This window comes from Apus apus, chromosome 15 (genome assembly GCF_020740795.1).
Source record: "Apus apus isolate bApuApu2 chromosome 15, bApuApu2.pri.cur, whole genome shotgun sequence".
Taxonomy (NCBI): Eukaryota; Metazoa; Chordata; class Aves; order Apodiformes; family Apodidae; genus Apus; species Apus apus.
In genome coordinates, this window is record NC_067296.1 from 7,837,130 (window position 1) to 7,861,244 (window position 24,115).

The following is a 24,115-nucleotide window of genomic DNA, read 5'->3' on the forward strand; positions in this document are numbered from 1 at the left end:
AAAATGAAGTCTCTCATGCCCAGTTCAATTTCTGATTGATTTTACAAACTGACTGTGTAAAAGCAGAATAGCCTCAATTCACAGGCTCTCTATATTCCCAATTTTTTAGAAACCCTGTAATTGTCCCACTGCTTAAGGAGTTCAGGCCAACCAGTGTATTTCCAAATCAGAATGGCTGCCAGAACAATACTTAAGCTCCAGACTCAGTCAAGTCCAAAAAGCAGTTCCTTGCATCTGTGCAGAGCCATGCTGAAGTCAATGGTAGAACTGGCTGAATGTGGTACTGTAGCCCAAGGCAGAAAGAAGTCTGGTTTCAACAGTAAATTTCAGGTTCATGCTCCTCCTCTGGCAGGATTTCTCTTGGATTGTGCTTTTCTGTTTTCCATCAGTCAAACTCTTTTGCTTTCTGGAGAATTGTGTTCTCTGCCATATGTCTATAGAATCCAAGTTAGAATATAAGTAACAGACATATCCTTCAAAGCAGCTGTAGAAAATCACCCCGACAGTTAATATACAGAAAAATTCCCTTCCTTCCCTCCTCAAGATGGTGTAATGTAAACACCAAACTGAGTAAAACAAAAAGCTGGAGTACCTATTTGGAGAGAGAAGTACAAACCCCAGTAAAGGGCTCTACATGGAGATGCTCCATGCAAAAGTTTGTCTTACTTTACAGAATGTGCTCTGAAGAACAGTGAGCTCTTAATCAATCAGAGAAGATACTGGAAAGAAATATCTGTACTCACCCTATGCTGACATTATCCCACCAGCATGGCTACAGTTAGTCAGACTGGCCCAGAAATGTCAGGATAAGACTCTTCTTCTGGCTCTGCCACTATCTTGGAGAGCAATGTAACTCAATGCTCTCTCTTCCAGATTGCATACGAAGAACTGAACGGTTGAACTGTACTTCCCTAGAGGGGTGAGACTGGAGTGTTTTGCTAATTCTGGGCTAGTCTACAAGTACAGGGAATTACTGTGAGTATGCTTCAGGTATCATTATCTAACACAGCAGTCACAAAAGTTGTTATGGATTTCCACTAGCAGAGATCCTGCAGTGAGACCTGACTATTTCATTAGAAACAGCTCAGCCAGTTCCTGGGCTGAGGTCTAAGATTCCCACTTCTTTGCCTGCTCTACAGGCTGTGCCAAGCTCATGAATACATCTATGAAAACCAGGCAAAACATTCCAGAAGGTGATGTGAAAATGAAGAAGTTGAGCTAAACAGCTACTTTGCAAGATATCTAGTTTATCAAAGAAGGTGTTGGGCATGGTATTTTGTATTTCAGTGCATCAAAGTCCACATGACTCCATAGCTTCAGTAGTATCAACAGAAATCTGCTAGATGGAAAAATTTAGGTGCATCTTAATCACCTTTTAATCAAACTTTACAGCACATATGCTGTCTTGCTTTGAAAGGATACCCCCTTTAGTACCCTTAATCAGAGATTGTACTTGGATCCTAACACTGCTGAAGTTTCCAAATGTTTTCCATTCTTTCTTCTAGTTTTCAGATGCTTTTTAGCCTGTGAACAGTCACCCCATCAAAAGGACCATTAGATTGAAAAAAAACATGTAACTTACTGAAAAATGTAATTGCATAACAAGCTGTTAAAGGAAGAAATAAAAGGAATACCCTCATGGTTATTGACCACATTGCTCAAGGCCAAGCCAGATTCCCAGGATCTATTCTACAGCTCTCTAACCTGGGAAAGTTAGTTCATGCGTAAAAGGGAATGAGAAAGTGCAGGAAAAGACTGTCTAAATGTATAGGATGCCTAAAGCTTGCATAGCATGAGACTGAAAGCCTTCAAAGCATATAGATACAAAACAAACAAAAAAGGCAGACCTTTGACTGGGAAAAGGAAGCAGAAAATTATGGGAAGGCTCATAAAGTCAAAATCTGTAGTACTGAACCCTAGATGTGAAAAAAGAAGTTGGAAATCTACAGTCTCCCAAAACTTGGTTGACGAAAGAAATAAATTGCTTAAATTGCCTAAACTTGATTCTGTTGCCATATGTGTTTTTATAAATCAAATTCTGGACTTCAAGACAATACACTGTTGCAAATTAGTAGAAATGAGAGATGAATTTGACCTCACTTGTGCATAGCCATGAGCATTTAAAAGTTCTCATGGGTTGTTTGTTGTTTTTAACTGCACAAAGCTCAGTCCTCAAGGCCACTGACCGTGTCATGTTCTGCAGCTACATTCAAAAGCAATTTGCAAGCACATTTTCACAGTTCCATCTTATAAGAATGAAGAGAATCTAAATAATGTTAAGAAAGCACCATTAAAGAGGTTATCTTTCTTACTGGGAAAATATGTTGACCAAGTCAAATACCTCTTGATACACATCTGCAGATAGACATTTTGTAGCACCTAGAAATCTTACAGCTCATTTCACACTTCTGAGTAGAAGACCATAAGTAGGATGTCAAGACAACATTTTATTTATAAGAAAGATTTATAAATGCAGTTGTTTAAACAGAGGGTTTTGCTAGCCAGAGTGTCTGTATAAAAGTGCTGAGCTACATTATAACTGCCCCTGAGAAAAAGCATCTGGACACATCTCAAATTCAACTCTCCCTTTAGGCTAGAAATAAATCAGATAAGGACCCCCGACAAAGCCGAGTTCAAATCTGTCTTCCAACCTGTAACCTCTGCTGCGTAGGCCAGTTTCTCCAAATCTCATAAATACAGGGATTATACCCGTGGGAGCAGAGGTACTTCCTCACTTTTAATCTTCCCAAAAAAGCACAGGATGTGAACACGGTAGCAAGCGGGGCCTGGCATATGTAGAGTGCAAAAACATCAGGCCAAACTGAAGGAGACTATTTCCAGGGGCAATGCAACACCAAACTACTGGAAAAAAAAAAAGAAAAAGAGGCCTTGAAAAAGTCTTACAATGCTTGTAAGTCTTAAACCAACCTCCAAACTGCCAGGTACTGATCCAACATTTTAATATGTGCAATTTTGTAAGATTGAGATTTCAGGTCTCAGAAATGTGTTTTTAATATAAATCAATAGAGCATTGTTTTCAAATTAAAGAAATATGGTTGTTTGTCCTTATTTCAATGATGGACTAATGATTTCCCACAGCCATTTAACCTTCAGTGTATCCAGACACATAAGGCTAAAAATGTTTTGAGCTTCTATGCAGCAGTGAGGACACTCAAACTGCATGTTCTGCTTCGTCTCTGTTAGTATTAGGATATTCTTCAAGCCAAATGACCTTCATCCTCTACAAACAAAAAGCTGGTGTCTGTTTGTGTTTATGGCTAAACTTTTCCAGCCCTAGTCACATTTTTAATTGTTTCTGGGCACAATAGTTTCAACAATTTTATGAGGAAAATATGACTCACTGACTTCTTGCAAAATATTTCTGCTTGTGTTTTTTCCTTTAAATTAGTAGCCACGTTTTTTTTCCCTTTAATATCTCCAAGAGGTTCACTTGAACTTGGCGAACTATTGCAAGAGGAAGGTATTCATGTTCCCGTGAAATTTATGGGGTTCCAGTTGTGAACGACCAGTTGGTTAAGAGACATACACTTGTTTATGGTTGTGTGTCTGCAAAAACTGTACCAGGCTTGTGTTTCCATTGGCTCATTGTGGACACACACATTGACTTGATAGCCCAGGCAACAAGTGGCTACTTAGTTCCCTCAGTATGTCAGTACCTGCTGTTCCCTGGCCTCAGCGAGCAGCAGCTGCCAAACAAAATAAAAGCCAGTTTGAAATCAAGCAAATTATTAGTCTCTATAGAAAAGAAACATGACTGAACACAAACTCTCAAATGTCAATCACTTCAATGTCTTAGGATCATGTTTGTGCTTCTGGATACATGAAGTGACCATGACAGTTTGTCTTACACTGCTTGACGCAAACTTCCTCCTTACATTTTTTGCTTAATCATTGCTGTTATTTTAATATGTAATTTTATTTTAAAATACTACATTAGCTTTACTTGGAAGGACAATAAAGCCATTCTATCTTCTTGCTGTAGAAACTGAAAAGAGTCCATTTAATTTTGTGCTGTCACAGCATAATCCTTTTCTCAGTATCAGATGTGTTCAACATTTTATTGGAGGAACTGCAGCTCTGACCCTAAAATCTGTGGCTTATATTGAAAATATGGAAAATTTGAAAATATGGAAAATGCCTATATGGAAAATCCTTTTAGTAAGTGGATTTCTGCATAGCATAGTGCATAGATTTTATTGTAGGATTGTCACCTAGAATATATATCTTTTTAAAGCATGGTTTTATAAAATTCATTTCAGCTCCATGACAGCCAAACAAATTTGCCATTAATATGCACTGGTTCTACACCATCTCTACTGAAATTCAGTTTTCAGTGTACTTAACAAAAAGCAGTAGTGATTAAGTAGATGAATATTTAGGGACTTTAGAGATGTTCTCTGGACTTACTCTAATTATTACCTGTAATTCCAACTAATCATCTGCTATGTCAAAAAAACCTTCAGTCAAAGGGTGCTCTTACTCATTTAATTTCTCTGAATTTATTATAAACTCCACCACAACAGCTGTTTTTCTGCTACAGCTGCACCTCTGCGAGGGTCTTAGCTGTCAGAAATACACTTAATAGGCAAAAAGACAATGCTAACAGAATTACAAAAGAAAATTTCTCGCATAAGTCAAATTTAAAACCAATTTTACAAACTGGGCTACATTTGCCTACAATCACATTAATGTATTCACAATTCTTTTTCTTCCTCTCATTTATTTCGAGACTTGGGAACAATGGAATTAACTAACACTTCTGGATGTTTATGATGGGTGGTATCCACTTCAAAACACTTGCAGCAGACAATGGCATTTGACTCTTTCATGACACCGATAAAGAAAAAAACCCAGATTGCTGCAGTGTATCACAATACTGTCAAACTTTCTGAGCAAAGTCTTTGGGCTGCTCTGGGCCTGAACCCTGAAGCTTTTTGTGATTTCAGTGTACCCTAGAAAAGGCTGGGAATTTCTAAACCTTGGCATTTACTTTGCAGAGTTGGACATCTAAAGAATGCAGACCATTAAACTTAATGAAACTCCTGGGATGTGATAACATCATCACTCAGCCCTAATTACTCTAAAGGTGGGTGTAATGAACGCTGAGGGAGCAAAGAATGAAGTGACCATCATGTCTACAGTGTTGAGTCCACTGGGAAAACACACACTGTATTTAATCTTTGCTCTTTAGCATTCTTTAGAAAACCCATTGACCTCAGTAGCAATGACCACTCTGCCAGATAAACATTCCAAATTTATTATTAAAACCCCTTAACTTTTAAGCATTTTTGTTCAGTTGTTAGATAAACATTCTATTTATACTGTAATTGGCAGAACTAAGAAAAATTTCTCTGCTTATTTTTCTAGAGAGGAAAAGTCATTTGAATTAAGTAGACAGAAAGTGTTGATGCTACATCTCAATATAGCTATTTTAACACAGCATTACATGCAAAGATAGATCTTTTATTCAGATACACATTTTCTGTAGAAAAGATTCACAGCACAAGGATTCACAGCAGAATCTGAAAAGGTTACATGTAATTCACTGTAGCACTGGAATTCTGACTTGTGGATATCAGCTGTCTGGAACTGGTGTCTCACACCAACACAAATAACCTGTAACTAGTCCACTGCACAGACAGGGAAAGAGCCAGGGCAATTATAGATATGGAAAATGTATGTTTGGTGTTTTGGTTTTATACGGTAAAACAGATTTGTGAAAATTGAGATAATGGAGACAAACAGCTACCTGTGATGAGCTTTTGAAAATTTTCCTCTTAGTACTTTTATCATTCACCTCTGAGGCACTAAAAGGTAAATTTTGCTTCTCCTTTGCACTTCTCTTGCTCTCCCATCTCACCCTTACTCATCCCGTCCCCGTCCCCGACCCCCGTCCCGGTTCCTATAACGAGAATAAAACAATGTAGACAGCTGAGCTTGTTCAGCCTTCTTTGCAGAAAAATGCAATCCATGCCAGAAACCATCTTCTACCAAAGAGGTATGTTTAGCTGCAGAGCTGTAAAGTCCACTGGATATAGCTGTAGAGAGCCATGAACCACCATTCTCATATTCACCAGATATTGCTGGTGTCTTAAGATGAAGCAATGTGAGCCATTACATAGCAATACTGCTACAAGTGGAAAATTTTGCTACTCTACAAACCTGCACATATGTTACACAGAACTCCTTGAACTAAACCTGTTTAACTCAGATCATCAGATGGGCCCTCTACTTTGCACTAAAGTTACATCTGTCAGGTAGTATTTTCAAAATCTGAAATTATTTAGGAATACAAACCCACTCACAAAAGTAATTTAGGCTCTTAGGAGTTAGTTCAGTTGGTTTCTAATAAGAATTACATTCATAGCTCACATCTTTTAGCAAGAAGGGCTTCAGCGTGTAACTCGTTTTGGTACATTTGCAATTTTGACCTAAGCAGATGAAACTCTTAAATATATACTTAAATACTAGATATCTGACATGATCCCTCCTAGCCATATTCAAGCCATAAAAAGAAAATCAGATAAACAGCTTTGATCCAAGTTATTGCTTTAGTCATTAGGCCCTTCTACAGATTTGTGCCAGCTTCTGGAAATTAAGTCCTGGAGTCTAGGTTTCCTGTGCAGCAATAAACTTAAATACCATAAGCAGTCCCCTCAGACAGCTTCTCCTGTGCTGGAGGTAGTGTCTCCGATGTAACCATTTCTAAGGTAGTTCTTTGAACATGGAACTCAATTTTCAAGTTCAAGATGACCTGTTTTTCAAGCCTGCAATTCAAATTGTTACTGTATTTCTAATTAGTTTTCATCTAAGCATACAGATCCAAGTTCTATTCTCAGTGACACTGGTGCATATCCAGAGGAAATTAATCAGTCATTTATTCCAGATTTCCCGTAGAATCCCAGCAGCAAATGTTGGCCCATACTTAGTTAATGACCTGGAAACTATTTTCAAAACATAATTTTGCGGTCAATTTTGTACCTCCCTCTAGTGGCAGCAGATATCAAACAAATCAAGCACAAAGGAGACCTTGTCACGGATCACACACTGCTATATTGTGCCTATTTTTTTAATGGAAATTTGTTACTCAGAGTCAAGTTTGACTGTAAATCTCACTGTAACTTTTTTACTGTTCTAATAAGAAAACAATCAGTGATGGCAAAAAAACAAAACAAAACAAAAAACCAAAAACCAGTAAGTGGCATATTCCTGTAGCCACACGTAGTTTCTCCATGCTTGCTTAGATCACAGCTCTTCTAGCTGCTGTGAGTACTTTTGCATCGAGTTTTGCTTTCCTCTTCAGGGGAAAGCATAGAACAATTCACCCATTATCAGCTGATTTATGAGCACAGGGCTTGCTGCTAGCTCCTCTGGTTTCAATTTCAAACTTGATGACAAACTTGCAAGCCTGAATCAGAGATTCAGGAATGTGGCAGGCTCCATATGCTAGCCTGACTTGCAGCTTTTTCAGCTTTGGCAGAAATTGAGTCTGCAGTTAGTTACATTACAATGAATACTTAAATTCCTAACAAGAGAAGAAGCAGATGGCGCTGAGGGAGAGCAATTTACAAGTGATGAACAGGCTCCTCCATTTCTGACAAAGGAAAACTTGCCTAGCAGCAAAACACTGAATCCTCCCAATTCTGTCCTTGAGAGATTCCTCCTTAATACGTTCTTAATACCTCTCTCTCATTCTCCTTGTTTCCCCCAGTCTATGCCTGAATGCATACTACAGATAAGACTACCAGGTGTGATCATGTCTCCATACATCAGCTAATGCAGGAGGAGCCTCCTATAAACTTATTTCCAGGTCAATTATGAAATAAGGAAGGTCCTTCATCTCTGCCTTAGGGTTGTGGAAAGTCCCAAGTCTAAGCTTCAATAGAAACCAGCATGCTGGATAGATACATGTTTTGATTATTACAATGAGAATGGTATATATTAACCAAAACAGATGACAAACTTTCAGTCACAGTGAAATCTGATGTTCACAGGGTGTTGGATGTATTTGGATACCTTCAGATACTGAAATCTGTGTCTCACAATTATACTGGTATATGTCCTGGGCAATGCTTCTGAAGTGGGAGAAGCTGACTGCGATTTAGCTGTCTGATCAAGAAAATTGTCCCTGTATTAAGAATTAAAACATTAAGTCAATTTCCTACGGCAACGATGTTTTATTCCCATAAATGTTATCAAGACAGTCTTGTGCCACAAAGATAATGAGATTGCCACATTATGATCTGTATCCCAAACAAAAAAAAAAAAAAAAAAAAGAGGAAAACTATACAAAATGTCATATAGGAGAGAAATAGTATGTTTTAAAGCAAAGTTTTCTATTTAATGCTGAGTAGAGATAAACTTAATTTTTTTCAAAGTCAGTATTTCCATTACTGATTAGTGATCTCTGTACGTATCTTAAGATAATTTAAAAGGGTGTGATTTTTAGAGAGATCAAAATCAAGACAATTCAGATTGTCTCTCGTTGACCAACCAGCAAGTGTCAAAAATTATTAAGTGTTTCTGAACATTTTATCAAGGCTGAATTTACTCAGTATCTTCTAACACAGGCTTGAACTCATGTTATTTTCTAAAACCTAGGCTAGCTGTCATAGCAATCCTAACACTGTGTTCTGTACTCATGCTCCCTTTCTGTAGACACTCCACAAGCATGTAAACTTAACTTGTGGGAAAAACCAAGAACCTTTGAATATACGTGGATATATTTGTACTTTCCCCTTCATTTCTTACCAATACCAAATACATATGCTCTGACATTCATGGCCCACATTTTTTATGCTGTTATTCTCTGTTTTTATTTGGTTTGGGTTTGTTTTTAATGAGGTGAACTTTGCACAGACCAACTCTAGGTCCTATAAAATCAGTGTCTTAAATGGACAGATTTAGTGATTTTTGTATGGAAAAAAAAAAAAGCCTACATACTAACTACTAACCTCACAGCTGTACTTGGAAACAGATGTTTTACCCCGTTCAAAGTGAACTAATGAGGACAGGAATATGAACCAGATAGGTGAGGAAAACTTCTGTCAAGATTTTAAATTTAGAAGTATGGAAAGAGTACAGAAAAGACTGGTGCTTCCACACAAGGGGAGAAGGATGATAAATCCACTGATTATGCAAATTTGCACTCCTACAATAACTTGAAGGCACTTCCACTTCACAGCCCTTTTCAGCCTAATGTCAGTTCTATCCACTTAACTCACACCAGCATCCCACAGGGTGCAGTCCAGATCCTCAGTTTATATGAACTGTTGTAACTATTCAAATCAATCCACTTTCAGAAATCAGGATTTGGCTCTGTGTCTCCTCTGCATTTAGCAGGTGTGAAAGGACTTTAAATCACTTCTTTCCAGATATCCATAAAACACAAAGCAGACCAATTATTTAGGATCAGATGCCATGAAAACTGTAACTTCTGATAGAAATCTGACTAAAGATGAAAAAATTTTAAACTAACTTTGCCCAGTGTGTTCTTAGTATATAAAGTGTCTTCTGGTGATAGTGCAAAAATAGATAAGGTTTTTAGGACCATCGCTTCTCTGCCCACTCTTGCTTGCATCAAAGCCACTGGGAGCATTGCCACAACTTCAGAGAGATGATGAACAAGACCCTTCAGATCATGATTTGGCACTCGCACTGGAAAAATGCACTAGTGATTGGCTTTCTATAGAACAGATGCATCAGGTTTTCCCTCTGGTTCCCAGCTTCAACCTCTTAAAAAAGTAATTCTTGATTTGTCATTACATGTTGTCCATCAGTACGTTCCCTTGCAGTGCAGAGTGGGTCCCTTACACTGAGCCACAGCAGCAAAACAGAATTTTATGCTGCTTAAGGCTTTGTGAGATACAGTCATGACACAGAGAGGAAACTGGGTTTAGTGGGGCCCTAGCTCCCCTGGTGACTACCATAATATAAATTATTAATAATAAAAATAAACATTGGTTAGCTTGAACTTCTCTCCATTCCCTTAGAGCTTATTTTTGTGACAGAATTAGCTAAATAAAGCCCACTTGAAAGAATGTTTAATTGCAAACTATCCAAACAAAACAAAATGGAACTAATTGGTTCTTAAATATTAAACATTCAAAAGGAGATGGCTTTGGAAACAGCTGAAAGACTAATGTATACTGGGATTTTGCAGTTAAGTGAAATGCAGTCTAAACTGAACTACAATTTACTCTTAAACTGGATAGTCAAGTTCTGTCAGTCTGGTTCTGCTAGAAGACAGGTTTTTCAATTATTTCAAGCCTAAACAGAATTACAAAAATACTCTTTAATTTTTTTTTTAAATCAGAAGAGTCAAACTACAACTATCATTACTCCATAGAGTGCCCCTTAAACCTATTTCAGCCTAAAAAAGCTTAGCAAAGATTTGTGTTTCGAGTGCTTATTTCTAAAGGAGCTATTTTCCCCAAGGTTGGGTAGTTCTGACAACACATCTCTAAAGAACAGTGGAGATACCTTGCACCAGAGTAACTGATTGCAGATCTGCCTTGACCTTTATACACTTCCTTTCTTCAGCCCTGTGTTTTTGTTACTGCTATTTAATTCAAATATTTTACAGTCAGGAAATAGAAAGAATCTGTTTGGACATGTGAAAACTCCCTCTTGAAATTCATTGAAGGTTAAAACTGTTGTCACACTCCTTATATCAGAAGTCTTTCTAGCAAAACTAAACAATGATATCTCTAATGTGACTGAAATTTGTACACAAGAAAAAATACTTCTACATTAGAAAGGAGCAAAAAGTAGGTAAGTTATAATCAAAATCATGGAGTAAAAATAATTTTAAAAATTAATTAGTGGCAGAAGACTGTTTCTTTGGAGGACCACTGTGTGCTGTGACGTGAAATCAGACTAGTGGTAAGTCATGGCAGTGCATGGCCTGATCAGCCACATGTTTACTTTCTGACTTATCAATAGCTGACATTAACAAGACTTCTGCCAGAGATAATAAATTCCTGGAAATGTCAGGCTCTTCTACATCACCCAGCCCAAGCACAAGAGAGCTACTCACTGTCAAAAAAAGGCAGACATAACTGGAAGTGCTAAGCAGAAGTTGCTCAGTAGCAGGATCAGTTGAGATCAAACCACTTCAACATTTAGGCCAAAAGCTAATCTAATTTTAAGGTCCCTTGAAATGTTAGGAATATCAACAACAAACATGACAAGAGTCACTCATGAAAATGCTTTTCAGTTTTGTGCACAAAAAGAATCCATCAGCTCTCTGGCTCAAATTTCTTCAAAGACTTTGAAGCCAATTGTTTGTTCCCTGAGGACTCAAAGCTTTTACTGCAACTAGCAGTCACATCTGCTTAGTGTTTCATATTTTTCAGCATCACAAGGAGTTTTTCTTAAACCTTGAACTGGCTTCCCCGGCATCTATGTGTAAGTACAATAAAACTCCAACATAAGAGATAACTGAGGTCTTCTGTCAGTTTGCTTCTGCCTCTCTCCACAGGAGACACAGGCAAAAGGAGTATTCTCACATTAGTATTTTGCCAGCAGAGCTAAATCTTTATGGGTTTCTTTTTTTTAACATTCCTCTTAGTGCCCACAGCTATGCCAGAAACTTTAGAAGATAGATCTATATGGCTACATGAGAAAGCTCTGCTGTTTTAATAGATGTAGTTTTGCAGACAATGCAAAAAAATGCTTCAGTATGAACACCTTCTTTTACCTATAGAACCAGCACCTCACTGCTAGCAGAATACTGGTACTATTTACTTCAAAAGCTCTCCTAGAATTAATGGAGTGACTTGGCAAGACTGTGCTTTCTATCAGCACAGTTAAAACTATCCCTGAGGCCTAAACCCATCAGTCCTAACAAATGCACAAGTTTACTGTGCACTGTAACTGCTTCTATACTTGCATCTTTTGCTAATTCAGCCACATTGGTAAAATAAACCATTTTTCACAGTCCTTATTCAATATAGCTGAGGGCAAGAATCTGCAATATAGACAGGGACTTAACAGCTATAGAAAGGAGGTTATTACTTGTGTGTCTTTAGATGCTACAAGGACTTTGCTGGTACAGATGTACTGCTATAAAACATCAGGGAAAATAATCAATTGTATTAGCACACAGCACTGCCATGTCAGTATAGCTGCAGAAGCTCTTAGTGTCCTATAGCTGTATCATTTAAAAAAGCCCTCAGCTGAGACACAATTATAGAAGTACTACTCTTAAGACAGAATAAAACTTAGTATGGCTTCCTGGCAAGTGCAGAATTAACTACAGTTCTCAGTTCATATAAAAAAAGTAATTTGTGCCTCAGAAAATGAGACTTATTTTTGTAATGCAAGTTGACAGCCTGTGTTACCCATGCTTACCTATGAGCCAATTATAATAGTGACCACTCTTGCAGAGTAGGATTGTGCCACTTCACAAAACTGGGCCCCCTTTAAGAAAGTTCCCTCGGTTGCCTTTGAAGGTGGAAGGAGTGAATGGTAATGCTAATATGCACACTGACTCAGAAGTGTGAAGAGCTCTTCCCCAATACCAAAAAAGCAAAGGGTTCAAGGTATCAATCAATTCACTGTACACACTGATCCTTAGTTCATCAGCTCCTATTGTCCTAATGGAACGAGGACAAACAACAGGCACCTTCAGAATGTGGTATGTAGGGAAATGATAGTCAGGTTTGCATTAAGTATAGTGTTCAGAGCTGCAGAGAGATCCAACATGAACATGTATGTCCATATTCAAATAGCTGTTGCTTGACTGATAATTTAAGAAGTCCTGATGATGGATGAGATCACCAGCAAAGAACTTTAAATTTCAGGACAATACATAGGCAAAAGAGTTAAATACCACATTATAGTGATGGCTCCAGTGATGTCAAAGGCATTATGTGTGCACTGATCTGCTTTTTTGGCATCAAGACAGACTTGATTTGTGAAAGATAAAATCATCACACATCCTGCCAGACGAGCCTGAGCTGATGGCAGCAGCGTCCAGAATGCTGAAAGGTGCTATAAGCACTGCAGTGATACACCTACCCATTAAGGAGGAACCGTGCCTGGCTGGAGAGTCAGTGGACAGAACAGTACGTCTCTGTGATGTTCTGTGTCCCCTGGCAGCTTTCCCACACTTGCAATATGACCCTCCAGCCATCAGCAAATGGACCATTGATCTTATGAACTCACATTTGTGATCCTCTACAGAATCATCACTGAGAGTGCAGAGCCCAGAGAACTTACTGGCAGAAAATCACTCTTGGGTGACCTTCAAAATTGAGAAATGGCCATTCAGATACAAAATTTACATGTTGACAAGTGATTCCAACAATATACTAATCCAGATCCACAATTAAATCCAGATCCTGACACAGTTATAGCAGCAATGGCACACAGTGCGTTCAATGTTTTAATAGAAAAATGGTGTTTTGCTCCATGTGACTTGGCTTACTTGAGAAATATTTTACAAGCTACAGTTTTACTGTATTGTAAAGATAATCTGACAATTACAGGTCAAAGTATACTTGCTTATTGCTTTAAATGAAACTAAAAGCAGTCAAATTAATACACATATGGGGGAAAGATTCATCATGTATTACTACGGCTCTGGAGAAAACAAGTCAGGCTGGGCAGCCAGAAATTATGTCTGGACAGAACATCTTCCCAGAAGATGCAGTATATTTATCCAAAGCCTTCTCCTGCAGAGCACATACTCCTTAGGCTTGTGGTTTTGCTCATGAAGAACCCAAGCTCAAGCAATTTGGAGATATTTTGCACTGCTACTTACTGTTTTGCGCTTCTGATGTTTGTTTGCAGGTAGCTGGGAGGCCTGTACTGATTTTCTAAGGTTATTTACATTCTTCTTTATTTGTTAACAAATTATGTTGCTTGCACAACACATTGGCATGTGAACACTTCAGAAAAAGGGAGGGTCACAACTCAGCCTCAGTGGAATTAGGAAGAAGATCCAATGACTTCAGCAGAGTTACACAAAGGAGAGCTCTATTGTTTCTGTGGGAGTTGTGGTTAATTTAAGTAGTATTTCCCATCAGCTTTCTGCAGCTTTCTACATGCAGGACTCTTCAAAGGTGGCATTACCTTCAGGATCACTGTGTGGGCTTCCATTTCAGACAATGAATAACAAAAGCCTAGTGACAGACTTTCAGGAAGTCTGGGTGTACACTATTGTACTAAAAGCATGAAAAAAGGCACAGAGTAGTGTGCAGTTATATATATCTATAGAACAAACATACAGTGATGCTGTGATAATGTAGAAATTGCAGGAATTCAGCACATAGATAAACTGAAGTTTATTTACATTGCATTTTGTCTGCACTAGTAGTAATATAAACCTATTCATGATAACGCTAAAGCAGTAAACATTAAGATTTTAAAGCACACTGAGGTCTTTGAATTGCCTCCCTGTTTATCTCTTGAGTCCCAGTTCCAGAGAATGATTTTTCCCTCTCAAGTCTGTGGCAATTTAAATAATAAAGCAGAGGTTATGTAAGTGCAGAGAATTATGGAAAAAATGTAAGTGGAAAGTACGTATTTTTAAAATGCACTTGAATAACTCAAATGCAGCTGAACTGACATTATTCAGACTTTCCAGTCTTATTCAATACTGGATTGAAACCAAGCACAAGAAATTTCAGGCCCAAAGGACGTTTTTAAGAAAAGTGTAAGTACCTATATTTCTAGTTTACAATGTCTGTCTGGGAAAGCTCCACTGCCTAAAGCAAGATTAACCTATCTTCTCATGGGATCAAACTAAAGAGATGTGAAATAATTAAGGAGGCGTTTGGATCAGTTTGCAATCATAAGGACTGATTCAGCCCTGAAGAGCACCCAAACCAGAAGCCTGGATTCAAGTATCTGTGGTCTTCTAGCAAAATATGGATGCAGATTCAGATCCAAATTTAACACTGAGTTCATTTCTAACCTGTGCAGACACAAACTCTAGGTCCAGCTCTGCATTCCTTCCACACCCAGAATTGGAGTTCTGCCTGAATAAGGAATGCAAGAGAGAAATTAATTTCTTATCTTTATGGCAGATCTTGTTTGGTGATGTACATGCCTATGAACCTGCCAAAACTCAAATGTGTAACATAGTACGCAGTCTAATGTAAAAACTGATAGATTATGATTACTCCTGTAGGACATGTAAAATAAGCTTACACTATTTTCATAAGCATAGGCGACTCTTCCTAACCCAGGTATACCTGAACACAAACAACTGTTATAAATAACTTTCATATATGAAAAACCGAAGATCCCATGTTTGAATAAGAAATTAGGAACAAAGGGAATAAAATATATATTTTCAAACTGAAGGACATTTAAAAGTATGCCTATAGGAAAAAAAAAAAAAAAAAAAACTCAGAGGGAAAATACTAAACAAACAAATAAAATAAGGCTTCTCAGTATAATATTATATGTCCATTATCCTCCAAAATCACAGGGTAGCATTATTGCATACATAGGCAATTTTTCCATCACTCCAAAGAGACACGAACTTCACCTTTGCTTTTTGTAAGATAAATGCAATTATGGTTCCTTCAGCTACCCAACCAGTAGTATTTAAAAATTTGCAGGGAGAAAGACCTTCCAAATGCATGAATGACAAAGAACTGTGTAAACAAGTCCCTTTATGTGTGGATCCTGGCCTTATTAAAATTTTCCCAGATTTTTCAGTCAAGTTTATACAAGAACTGCCCACCAGTGTTAGTTACGGATGCTGTAATTTATGTTACATCTATGCTAAAACTGGAACCCTAGTACAGACACACTTCCATCAGCATTTTTGTTAGTTTGAATTACTTTGCTCAAAAATCAGCATCAATTCTATAATAAAAATCTCTTCTTGCAAATACTAGATGTATCCATATCTGGAGAGCTGTGACACAATTACTGCATGCACCAACCAGTTCTGCTGTAACTTTGGCCTTCCTGGATGTTCTTCTCATTATTCTACCCCAAACAGTATGCAAAGCTACAGGATAAAGATGACCTTCTGTGGTCAAAAAAAAAAAAAAAAAAAAAAGTGAAAAGGGCACAATAAGGTAATTCATGCTGCATTTTGTTCAGGAAAATATTTTCATAAGAGTTGAGCATGGGATATGTTGAATAGAGTGTCCTGTGGCAACTATTCTGAGAAAAAGGAATGCTAGATAAAATCAAGGAGTTTGGCTGCTTTAAGGCTTCCTAGGTAAGACTAAATCAAAATATTGCCTATATACATTCTCTCTTTTCATCAGCATGTCAATTGTAGTAAGTAAGAATGTGCTATTAATTCCCAACATCAATATCTGGGACAATTTTACATAGTCAAATGTTTCCTTACTTTCACAGAAACAACTATTACTGGAAATAGTTTCCAGAGCATGTTGCAGGGGGAACTAAGTAAATCAGCTAGCACACTGCACACTTTTCAATGAAAAAGTTTCTAAAAATGAATCAGGATTTAATAAAAAAAAGTCTCTGAGGTACGTAACTCATGCCCACAGTAGAATATTTTTCAATTTTCAACACTATATAGAGAATTCTAAAATGCTAACAGATGTATGAAACAAAAAAGCAAAATTTTCCCTTATTCGCTGCTGTGCACACATATAACACACAGAAACCAATGCTCTGAAACATTTTCCACTAGAAAGACAATTTGCTTGCAATTTCTTCTCCCTTTAAATTGTTTCTGTGGCAACACATCTGGTGCTGTAATACTGGGCCAGAACATTAACTATCCTGAAAGAAGAAAGTTATGTTGTTGTTCTGGTCTACAAGAATGTGAAGCAGAAAAAAAATCTGCAAATACATGTAATCACATAACCCTTTTTGCCTTGATAGGTGCACATAACACTAAGCAACCGATACTTATGCATAACTTAAGACTACAAGTTAATTTAATTAACTTGTTAATTAAATTAAAAATGTTTCTACAAGGGTTAGTAAAAACTCTTGTGGTAAGCACCCATTCTATGAGCCAGCTTTTTTTTTTAAAAAAAACAAACAACAAGTGCTTTGATATGACTGTCCCTACCATATGAAATGAGGAAAGTGTTCAGCTCAAAAGAACAATGCTTATTCCCTAATCATTACTCTCCCTACATAATGGAAAAATATTGATATTGATTTCTTATTCTCCCCCCAGTGCTATGTAAACATTGCTGCATTATCACCATTTTACAGATGAGATATGTCAGGAGCACATAAGGCCAAATCATGTGAGGTGTCTGTCAAACTCACATGCCTCTCTTGGTCACCCACACTGAAATATGCAGCCCTTGGCCCTCTGAGCTCTTGAGGACTAGCACCTATTGATGCTTAATGTAAGTCTTGGATATCCCAGCTCGAGCATGACAGCATTCTCAGAATTTGCAGTCTGGACAATTTAGTTGTTGAGAAGGGAAAGAAGAAGAACAAAAGCTTCCAGCCCCAATTCAGTTTGTTAAGTCAACAAGTGAACAGATTTTTAAATCTCTGATAATTCTGACAAGTTAGTCTGAAATCTTAAAGTTGTACTCTATGACATAATCCAATGAGTTATTACGGGTGCGTTACTGTGCAACCGAGATTAACACCTCCAGATATAAACCCTACCATGGATCTTAATTCACTATCATGTAATGGTCTGGGTTGGAAGGGACCTTAAAAATCATCTAGTCCCAACTCCCCTGCATAGGCAAAGACACCTCCCACTAGACCAGGTTGCTCTGAGCCCCATCCAACCTGCCCTTGAAAACTTACAGAGAGGGGGCACCCACAGCTTCCCTGGGCAGTCTGTTCCAGCATCTAACCACCCTCACAGTGAAGAGGAATACTTTTCCCATACTATCTTATGGAATTATACAAGGGCCAGGGCAATTGGCAAGGGCTACTGCATTGACTTCACAGTCTGGAGTAGCAGGAGTTAAAAAAATAGCAAAAGTGGATTTTTGCTACTCCATCAAGCAGATCAGGGACCAACTCATGGAAAGGACATATCTGATGAATAACAAAATATCACTGACATAGTTACTTCTCCAGTAATAATTACATTTTAAGTTCCCTATGAAATAAGTGTTATTATTTAATGTGAAACAGCTAAATTCATATCTAGATCAGTTACATATAAATTGGTTTGCTAACTACAGTTACAGTATTTTCTGTATTAGTGACAAAGAAAACAAGACTGTCTTGTGTTCTGATCCTCTAAATTACTAATGATTAAATGCATTTATTGGCTGAAAACCAAGGGGTTTTTTTCCCTAAAAAGTTGAATTTAATAAAAATTATGGTTTTCAGGCATTCTGTCTCTGAAGACATACTGGTTTAAAGCAATCTGTGCTCAGGGAGAATAAACTGGCAACAAAAACTGAGAAGTTGAAAATAAATGGGTCAAAACTGGTAGGTGCCATTTTATGATCAGAATTAAAGCCAGGACCCTGAGCATCTGTAGTCATTAAATGCCAGCTGACGTCCTTCACAAGACTTGCTGCCTGTACAATTTTGGATTGTCACCAGCCAATCACCTTCCAAAATCCAGTTCTGGCCAATAACAGTCTGGATAATTCAACTCTGTCTGTTCCCTTTTCCTCAGCCTTTTGGCTAAGATAGAGTGTGTATTTTTAACTAATATTAAAACTAATATTTTACATAAAATATCTCGTTCACTTCCAATCTAACCTTTCTATTTATTTAATCCAAATGGCATAATTAACAAACCTTCCAAGGCAGTTCTCACTCCCTTACTTTATCTTGTATAACTTTCTATAAACAGGACCTCTGTTTTGTCCTGCTGCACTATAACTCCACATTATCACCCATCAAGCCCCTGAGAAAGAGACACATTAAAATCATAATTTTTCCCTCCTCACAGACTATGTCTGTTTTCCCTTCCCAACCATAATGGCCCTATTCCACTTCTTAGGTTCTTTATGAGAATATTGCAAAGGAATATTTGTGAAGGAATAAGCTGTGGAAGGGAATAAAGTGATAGTGGTGGATCTGCTATTACAGGGTCCCAGCTCCCTGCATGGATTGCTCCTAAGGAACCCAGGGCTAGGGCAACTGTACTGCTGCTCGTAGTCTTGACAGAAGGAAATAATTTCAGTTTTATACAACCCCTTAGATAATACCATTACATAACTCACCATTTGGCCTATATTTCCCCATTCTTGGATCTATGCTGTTAACAGAAATATCACTGCTTCACTGCAGCTCCTGACTAACTTTAAGAATTGAGTACTAGATGGGGAGATAGGACCTGTCATTTCAGGGAAGCCCTTTAATTCCTCTAAACAGTAGTCAGACTCTACTCAGAGAAAAATTTTACCAAGCTAGTTGTTCACTACCACATCAGGTGTTGTATCTCATACAAGTTTCTCTCTAGACCTGGGGCACAAAGCGGGTTTGCCATGCCATTCAGTTACAGCTCCTTCCCATTTTGGCAGGTTTTTTGTAGCTTTTCCTGCACTACATGTGGTGCTTACGTCAGGTACCCTGCAGAATTCAGAGCAGCATGTAAGTGACCAACTGCAAAATAAATTAATGCAACAGAGAAGGTGTTTCTAATACGCATGCTCCTTTAGACACATCTTTCTTAGATATCTCTCCATTCAACATGAAATGTTCCCTCAGGTACCTTTTGCATTGTTTACTATCCTTACAGATGGTCTTCCACTGTTGGTTTGTGTTTGCTGGGGTTTTTTTAACTATGGTCTTTCAAAAAAGACTATGTAATGCCCCTCATTAATAAGTGTAGCTCTCATTTTACAGCTGTGAAAACACAGGTAGAGACGGATTAAGTCTTGATCCCAACAAAGGAAATGACTGAATCAGGAGTTTTGAGTACTGGTGCTGTACTCTGACTGTGGTTCAATACTCAAGAAATGGCTTAAGAAATATGTAACCTTGTTTTTCAAATTCCTTCAAGTTTCTTTGGTTGATGAACAACTCAATTTCCATATGGCCCAACTTATTTAAAACACTTTTTAAAAGGGGAAATTAAACTCTGTCTGAAGCAAAATTGATCTGGGCTGTGACCCAAAACCTCAGTTCGTATTTATGAGCAAATAAAATGTAATCTCTGCACGAATGAAGAGAGTTCACTAAAATATAACCAGCCCATACAACGACACCTCCAAAACACAAACCCTACGGGATGGCATAAACATTGCCCTGCTCCTCTCACTTTTCCACCTGCTCCAGCCAGGCGTCCACCTCCCAGGGGGTTCCTGGCTGTTTCCTGACGTGAACACGTCTACACCTGGATAAAAGGCTACGGCTCCTCTTTGTGCCGGCGCTAGCCTCTGTAGGAATATCACCATCCTTCGAAGCTCGCCTGCTTACGGATGCCCACAGTCTTTAAGGAGACTACCCCCGTAAGGGTGACATGCCCCCCTCTCGGTGTCCTGCAGCACTCACCTACCCATGCGGTGCCGGTGCCTCCCCGGTTGCCCCTCGCGTCTCGGACCCCCCGTCTCTCCGCCGGGGGCCCGAAGCAGCGTTACCGACGTGCCCCCGTCCCGTCCCTCCGCCGCCGGGCAGGGCGGGGGTCGCGGGGCGGTACACAGCCTGTGCCTGCCCGGTGCAGGCAGCCGGGCTTCCTCCCGGGCGTCCCCGGTGAGATCCGCTCCGCGGTTCTCCGCGCCCAGGTGCTTCCTACCTGCCCTCTCGGCGGCGGGGCGCGGAGAGCAGCGCGGCTCCGCTACCGCGGCAGCGCGGGGAGGCCGGGCCCGCCGGGAGGGCCCCGATAGCCGCCGCTTATCTGCTCTGCCTGTCCCCCAGCTGGGCTCCGCTTCCAGGAACCACGGCTCCAGAGCGCTTGTTGGCTGCTGGATGCCGCTCGCCCCGTCCCGCTCGTTGCCTCCCTCCCTCCGACCCCCCTCATCCTGGCAGGGGGGGCTGGGAAAGTGCAGCGCGGCTCCAGCACATGCCGAGCCTGCGGTCACGGCCCGCACCCTCTGCTATTAATCAGGGAGCATCCCAAGCGCCCTCTTCCTTACTCCAGCTGTTCTGCTCCAGGCCCCACCACGCCACAGGGCAACGGCAAACCGGCTACAGGCGCGGGGACACCCCCGCCTGCCCCTCCCGTTTATTCCTCCGTTCCCCTACCCCCCAGCTCTTACCCCTTCACTTCTTCTCAGACATTTTCTCCTGTGCCCGGATTCCCTCCCTTCCCATCTTCCCCATCCATTGCTCACTCCTCCCCTTACCCCACACTCCGTTCCCTTTAAGACTCCCACCTTTCACAACCCCCCAGTCATTCCCTAATCATCATCTTTTGTTCTTACTGCCTCCTCCCTTTTTCAATCCCACCCCTCCACAGCTTTTCTGTCAGTGAAGACCAGTAATTTGCCGTGTCTTTGATCCTTTGTTAACCAGGGCCAGCTCCAGACCCTCTGCTGCACCCACTACTAACCTCCTTGTTGCTTCTTCAGGCAGGTACTGCTCCTCGAGAATGAGCTCCCTCCTGCTAGCTTTCTAGGCACCTTCCAGATAATCCTGGCAAAAAGACATGAAGTTGTGATGTAGAAAGCAGGCTGCAACCCTCCCTGATCCTTGCCTCACCACATGAACCCACAATCACACCTCTTTCAAACAATGCCTTGCCAGGCCTTTTGTAAACACCAACACACAAACATGTTCTGCCTTGGGCAAAGCACCTTGGATTAGGGTATGTCTCATCCACCTTCTATTTCCCCCACTGTTATTTAGCACCATTTCCCATCAGGTTTGCCTGCTGATGGATAGCACAGGAAGATAGACACTCCCCATGGAATAAATCAGCTGACTGTACAGAATTTGGATATGCTCTTATGGTAACTATATTACTCATAGTGTTTGCTCCCCTTTTCACCATATTCAGCAACATCCAGGAAAAAATTTCAAACTCCACCATCCTGTTTTAGGAGGACAAAACACAAACTAAAGTTCTCAAGGCACCAGATGACCACAAATCCCATACAAGGACTTGTTAGGACAGAGAGTCTACTTTCTTTTGCAGTACTTAATGAAATTCATGAGGATTTGTATTTTTCTCTGCACACACCTAAAGGAAAGTCTTGAAAGAGGCAAGGGAAGATCTCTTGCACAGCTGAATATGTTTTTAAGAAGATGCATGAGGGAATATGACACACATGCAATTGAGAGCAGCAAGAGACAAAACCAGATGGGCTGATGGAGTTGGCTGAGCAAACAACTCAAGCACTTCACGTGTTATATATATTATAAAGAACAGCACTGAGATGCAAGTAAAAGTGGGTTTCATACCCGATCTTGAAGCTGATTTGGGCTTGGAACACTGGAAAAGGCAATGGTGATACACCATGGAAAAGACTAGTATTAGAACTAGAGTATCTAGCAAGACAAAGCAGAGAGATGCAAATACCTGGGATTGTACAGATAAGTAAATGACATATTCTAACAGTCTACTAACTTTTCTCTTGATTTTCCTAGTATTTGGGGTTTTTTATGATCAATCACACTGTCTGTTTGAAGAATCCCCCCCTGGCAAATACAACTGCAGTAGTTCAGGCTGCAGCCAGCAACATGCCCTGCTTCTCTGCTGACGTTTCCCAATCTTACAGGCCAGTCTCAAAGCTGGATGTGCACTCCAGCCTTAGACTCAGCAGTGTGGACAGTATCAGAGCAACTCATGCAGCTACAGGACTACCCTAAAATGTGGACTGTGAGCTGCTGCAACTTCAGAACAGACTCATGTCTTTGCCTGCCAGCCCCATAGCGGAATGGAGCACAGGGGCTGTCTGAAATCAACTTAACTGGATTTGCAAGACACCAGATTTCTGCAGGAACCCTACACAACTGAATGACCAAAAGTCCTTCCTGTTACTGTCATTTCCTCCTAAACATGAAACTTAAAATAAATTTCACAGACCAGACCCTCAGCTAATGCAAATGACAAAGGTTCCCTCATTCCCAGTGCAGATGTCCCTTTTTACTTCAGCTGAGGATTGGCCTTATGTGGTTTCATTCCAGTTTATTTTTTATGATCTTCATTTGCTGTGTCTTCATCTGGTGTGTTTATGTGGCTGGTGCTTGGTTTTCATTATTTTTAACTGCATTTCAGATTATTTGCTCTATGGTTTTGTTCACATTCTCCTTTTCCATGAAATTCTAATAAAACACTTGGCTACAGATTTTCCAAATTGAATACTGATGTTTAGTGGAGCTAATTATGTAGCAGGGTTCAAAGCAAGTTCTAAAATGTAACAATTTACATATTCTTGAAAACAATGGACACAAACCTACAAATTATTGTTACAAGCTAGTTTCATAGTCTTCTGGTATTTCCTTTAAAAATACATATGTTTAGTATTCTCACGCATATGAAAAGCAGTAAATACTCCATTGCTGGCATCATTAGAATATTTACAATGAAAAAGTAAAACACACTCTGATGTCTCTTAGACCTAAAGGGACATTAAAAAATTGCCAGTACATTTCCTTCAAGGATCTCAAAGCACTTAAAAAATTCAGCCACTCAACATCTATCAAGTAAGTGTACCAGTGATATTCAAAGATCATAAAATGTTCAGGATTATTTCAACAACATTAGACATTTAGTGTTTCAGCCTCACCACTGTTCTGGCATAATCAGATGAACTATAATTGTATTGTTTAAGTACTGAATTAAGTAATTTTTTTTTGTTTTCTAAACCAATCGAACTACAGTCAGCAAACTCCATGAGCAGGCTTCTCAGGAAGATCTAGACTAAACTGACTTTTAGAAAGGCTGCTATAAACCATAGCTCTGTTTATAATAGCAATAGCTAATAACTCAGTAGTTAGCCCTATTAATATGATCCTTTACATGAGGCTGACTTGGAGAAAACACTCATTTTTCTTGCTGCTCTTAATGCAAGCAATATCTATGGAAAGATTTGCTTGTATCTCCACCCCATCCTTTTTTACTTCATATTATTATAATTTTAGAATGCTACTTAAATATTAAGAAATATGAAGTAACCTTCATAGAAGGAGATTATCTATCAGTCTATCAGTATGTTAACTAGGCACTTTCATTACTAGCACAATAAACTTCATACCATGTTATAACAAAGCAGCCCTGAGCATTTACTCAGTTTCTGAGGGTGTATTAAGGTAAGATTAA

The 24,115-nt window shown here is 39.3% G+C and overlaps 1 protein-coding gene across 7 annotated transcripts in view; it reads right to left on the reverse strand.

Moving 5' to 3' along the window:
• RIPOR3 (RIPOR family member 3) overlaps window positions 1–21,487 on the reverse strand; it is a 52,073-nt gene extending 30,586 nt beyond the window's left edge. For 2 of the 7 annotated variants that reach the window (XM_051633099.1, XM_051633097.1), the window contains exon 1: window positions 20,411–20,791. The gene's annotated coding sequence lies outside the window, so the exon portion shown is untranslated. Of the gene's footprint in view, window positions 1–190; window positions 325–14,944; window positions 15,009–20,406; window positions 20,792–21,403 lie in introns of those variants that run through there. The other 5 variants (XM_051633098.1, XM_051633095.1, XM_051633096.1 and 2 more) reach the window with 4 other exon arrangements.
• Between the last annotated feature and the right edge of the window lie 2,628 nt (window positions 21,488–24,115).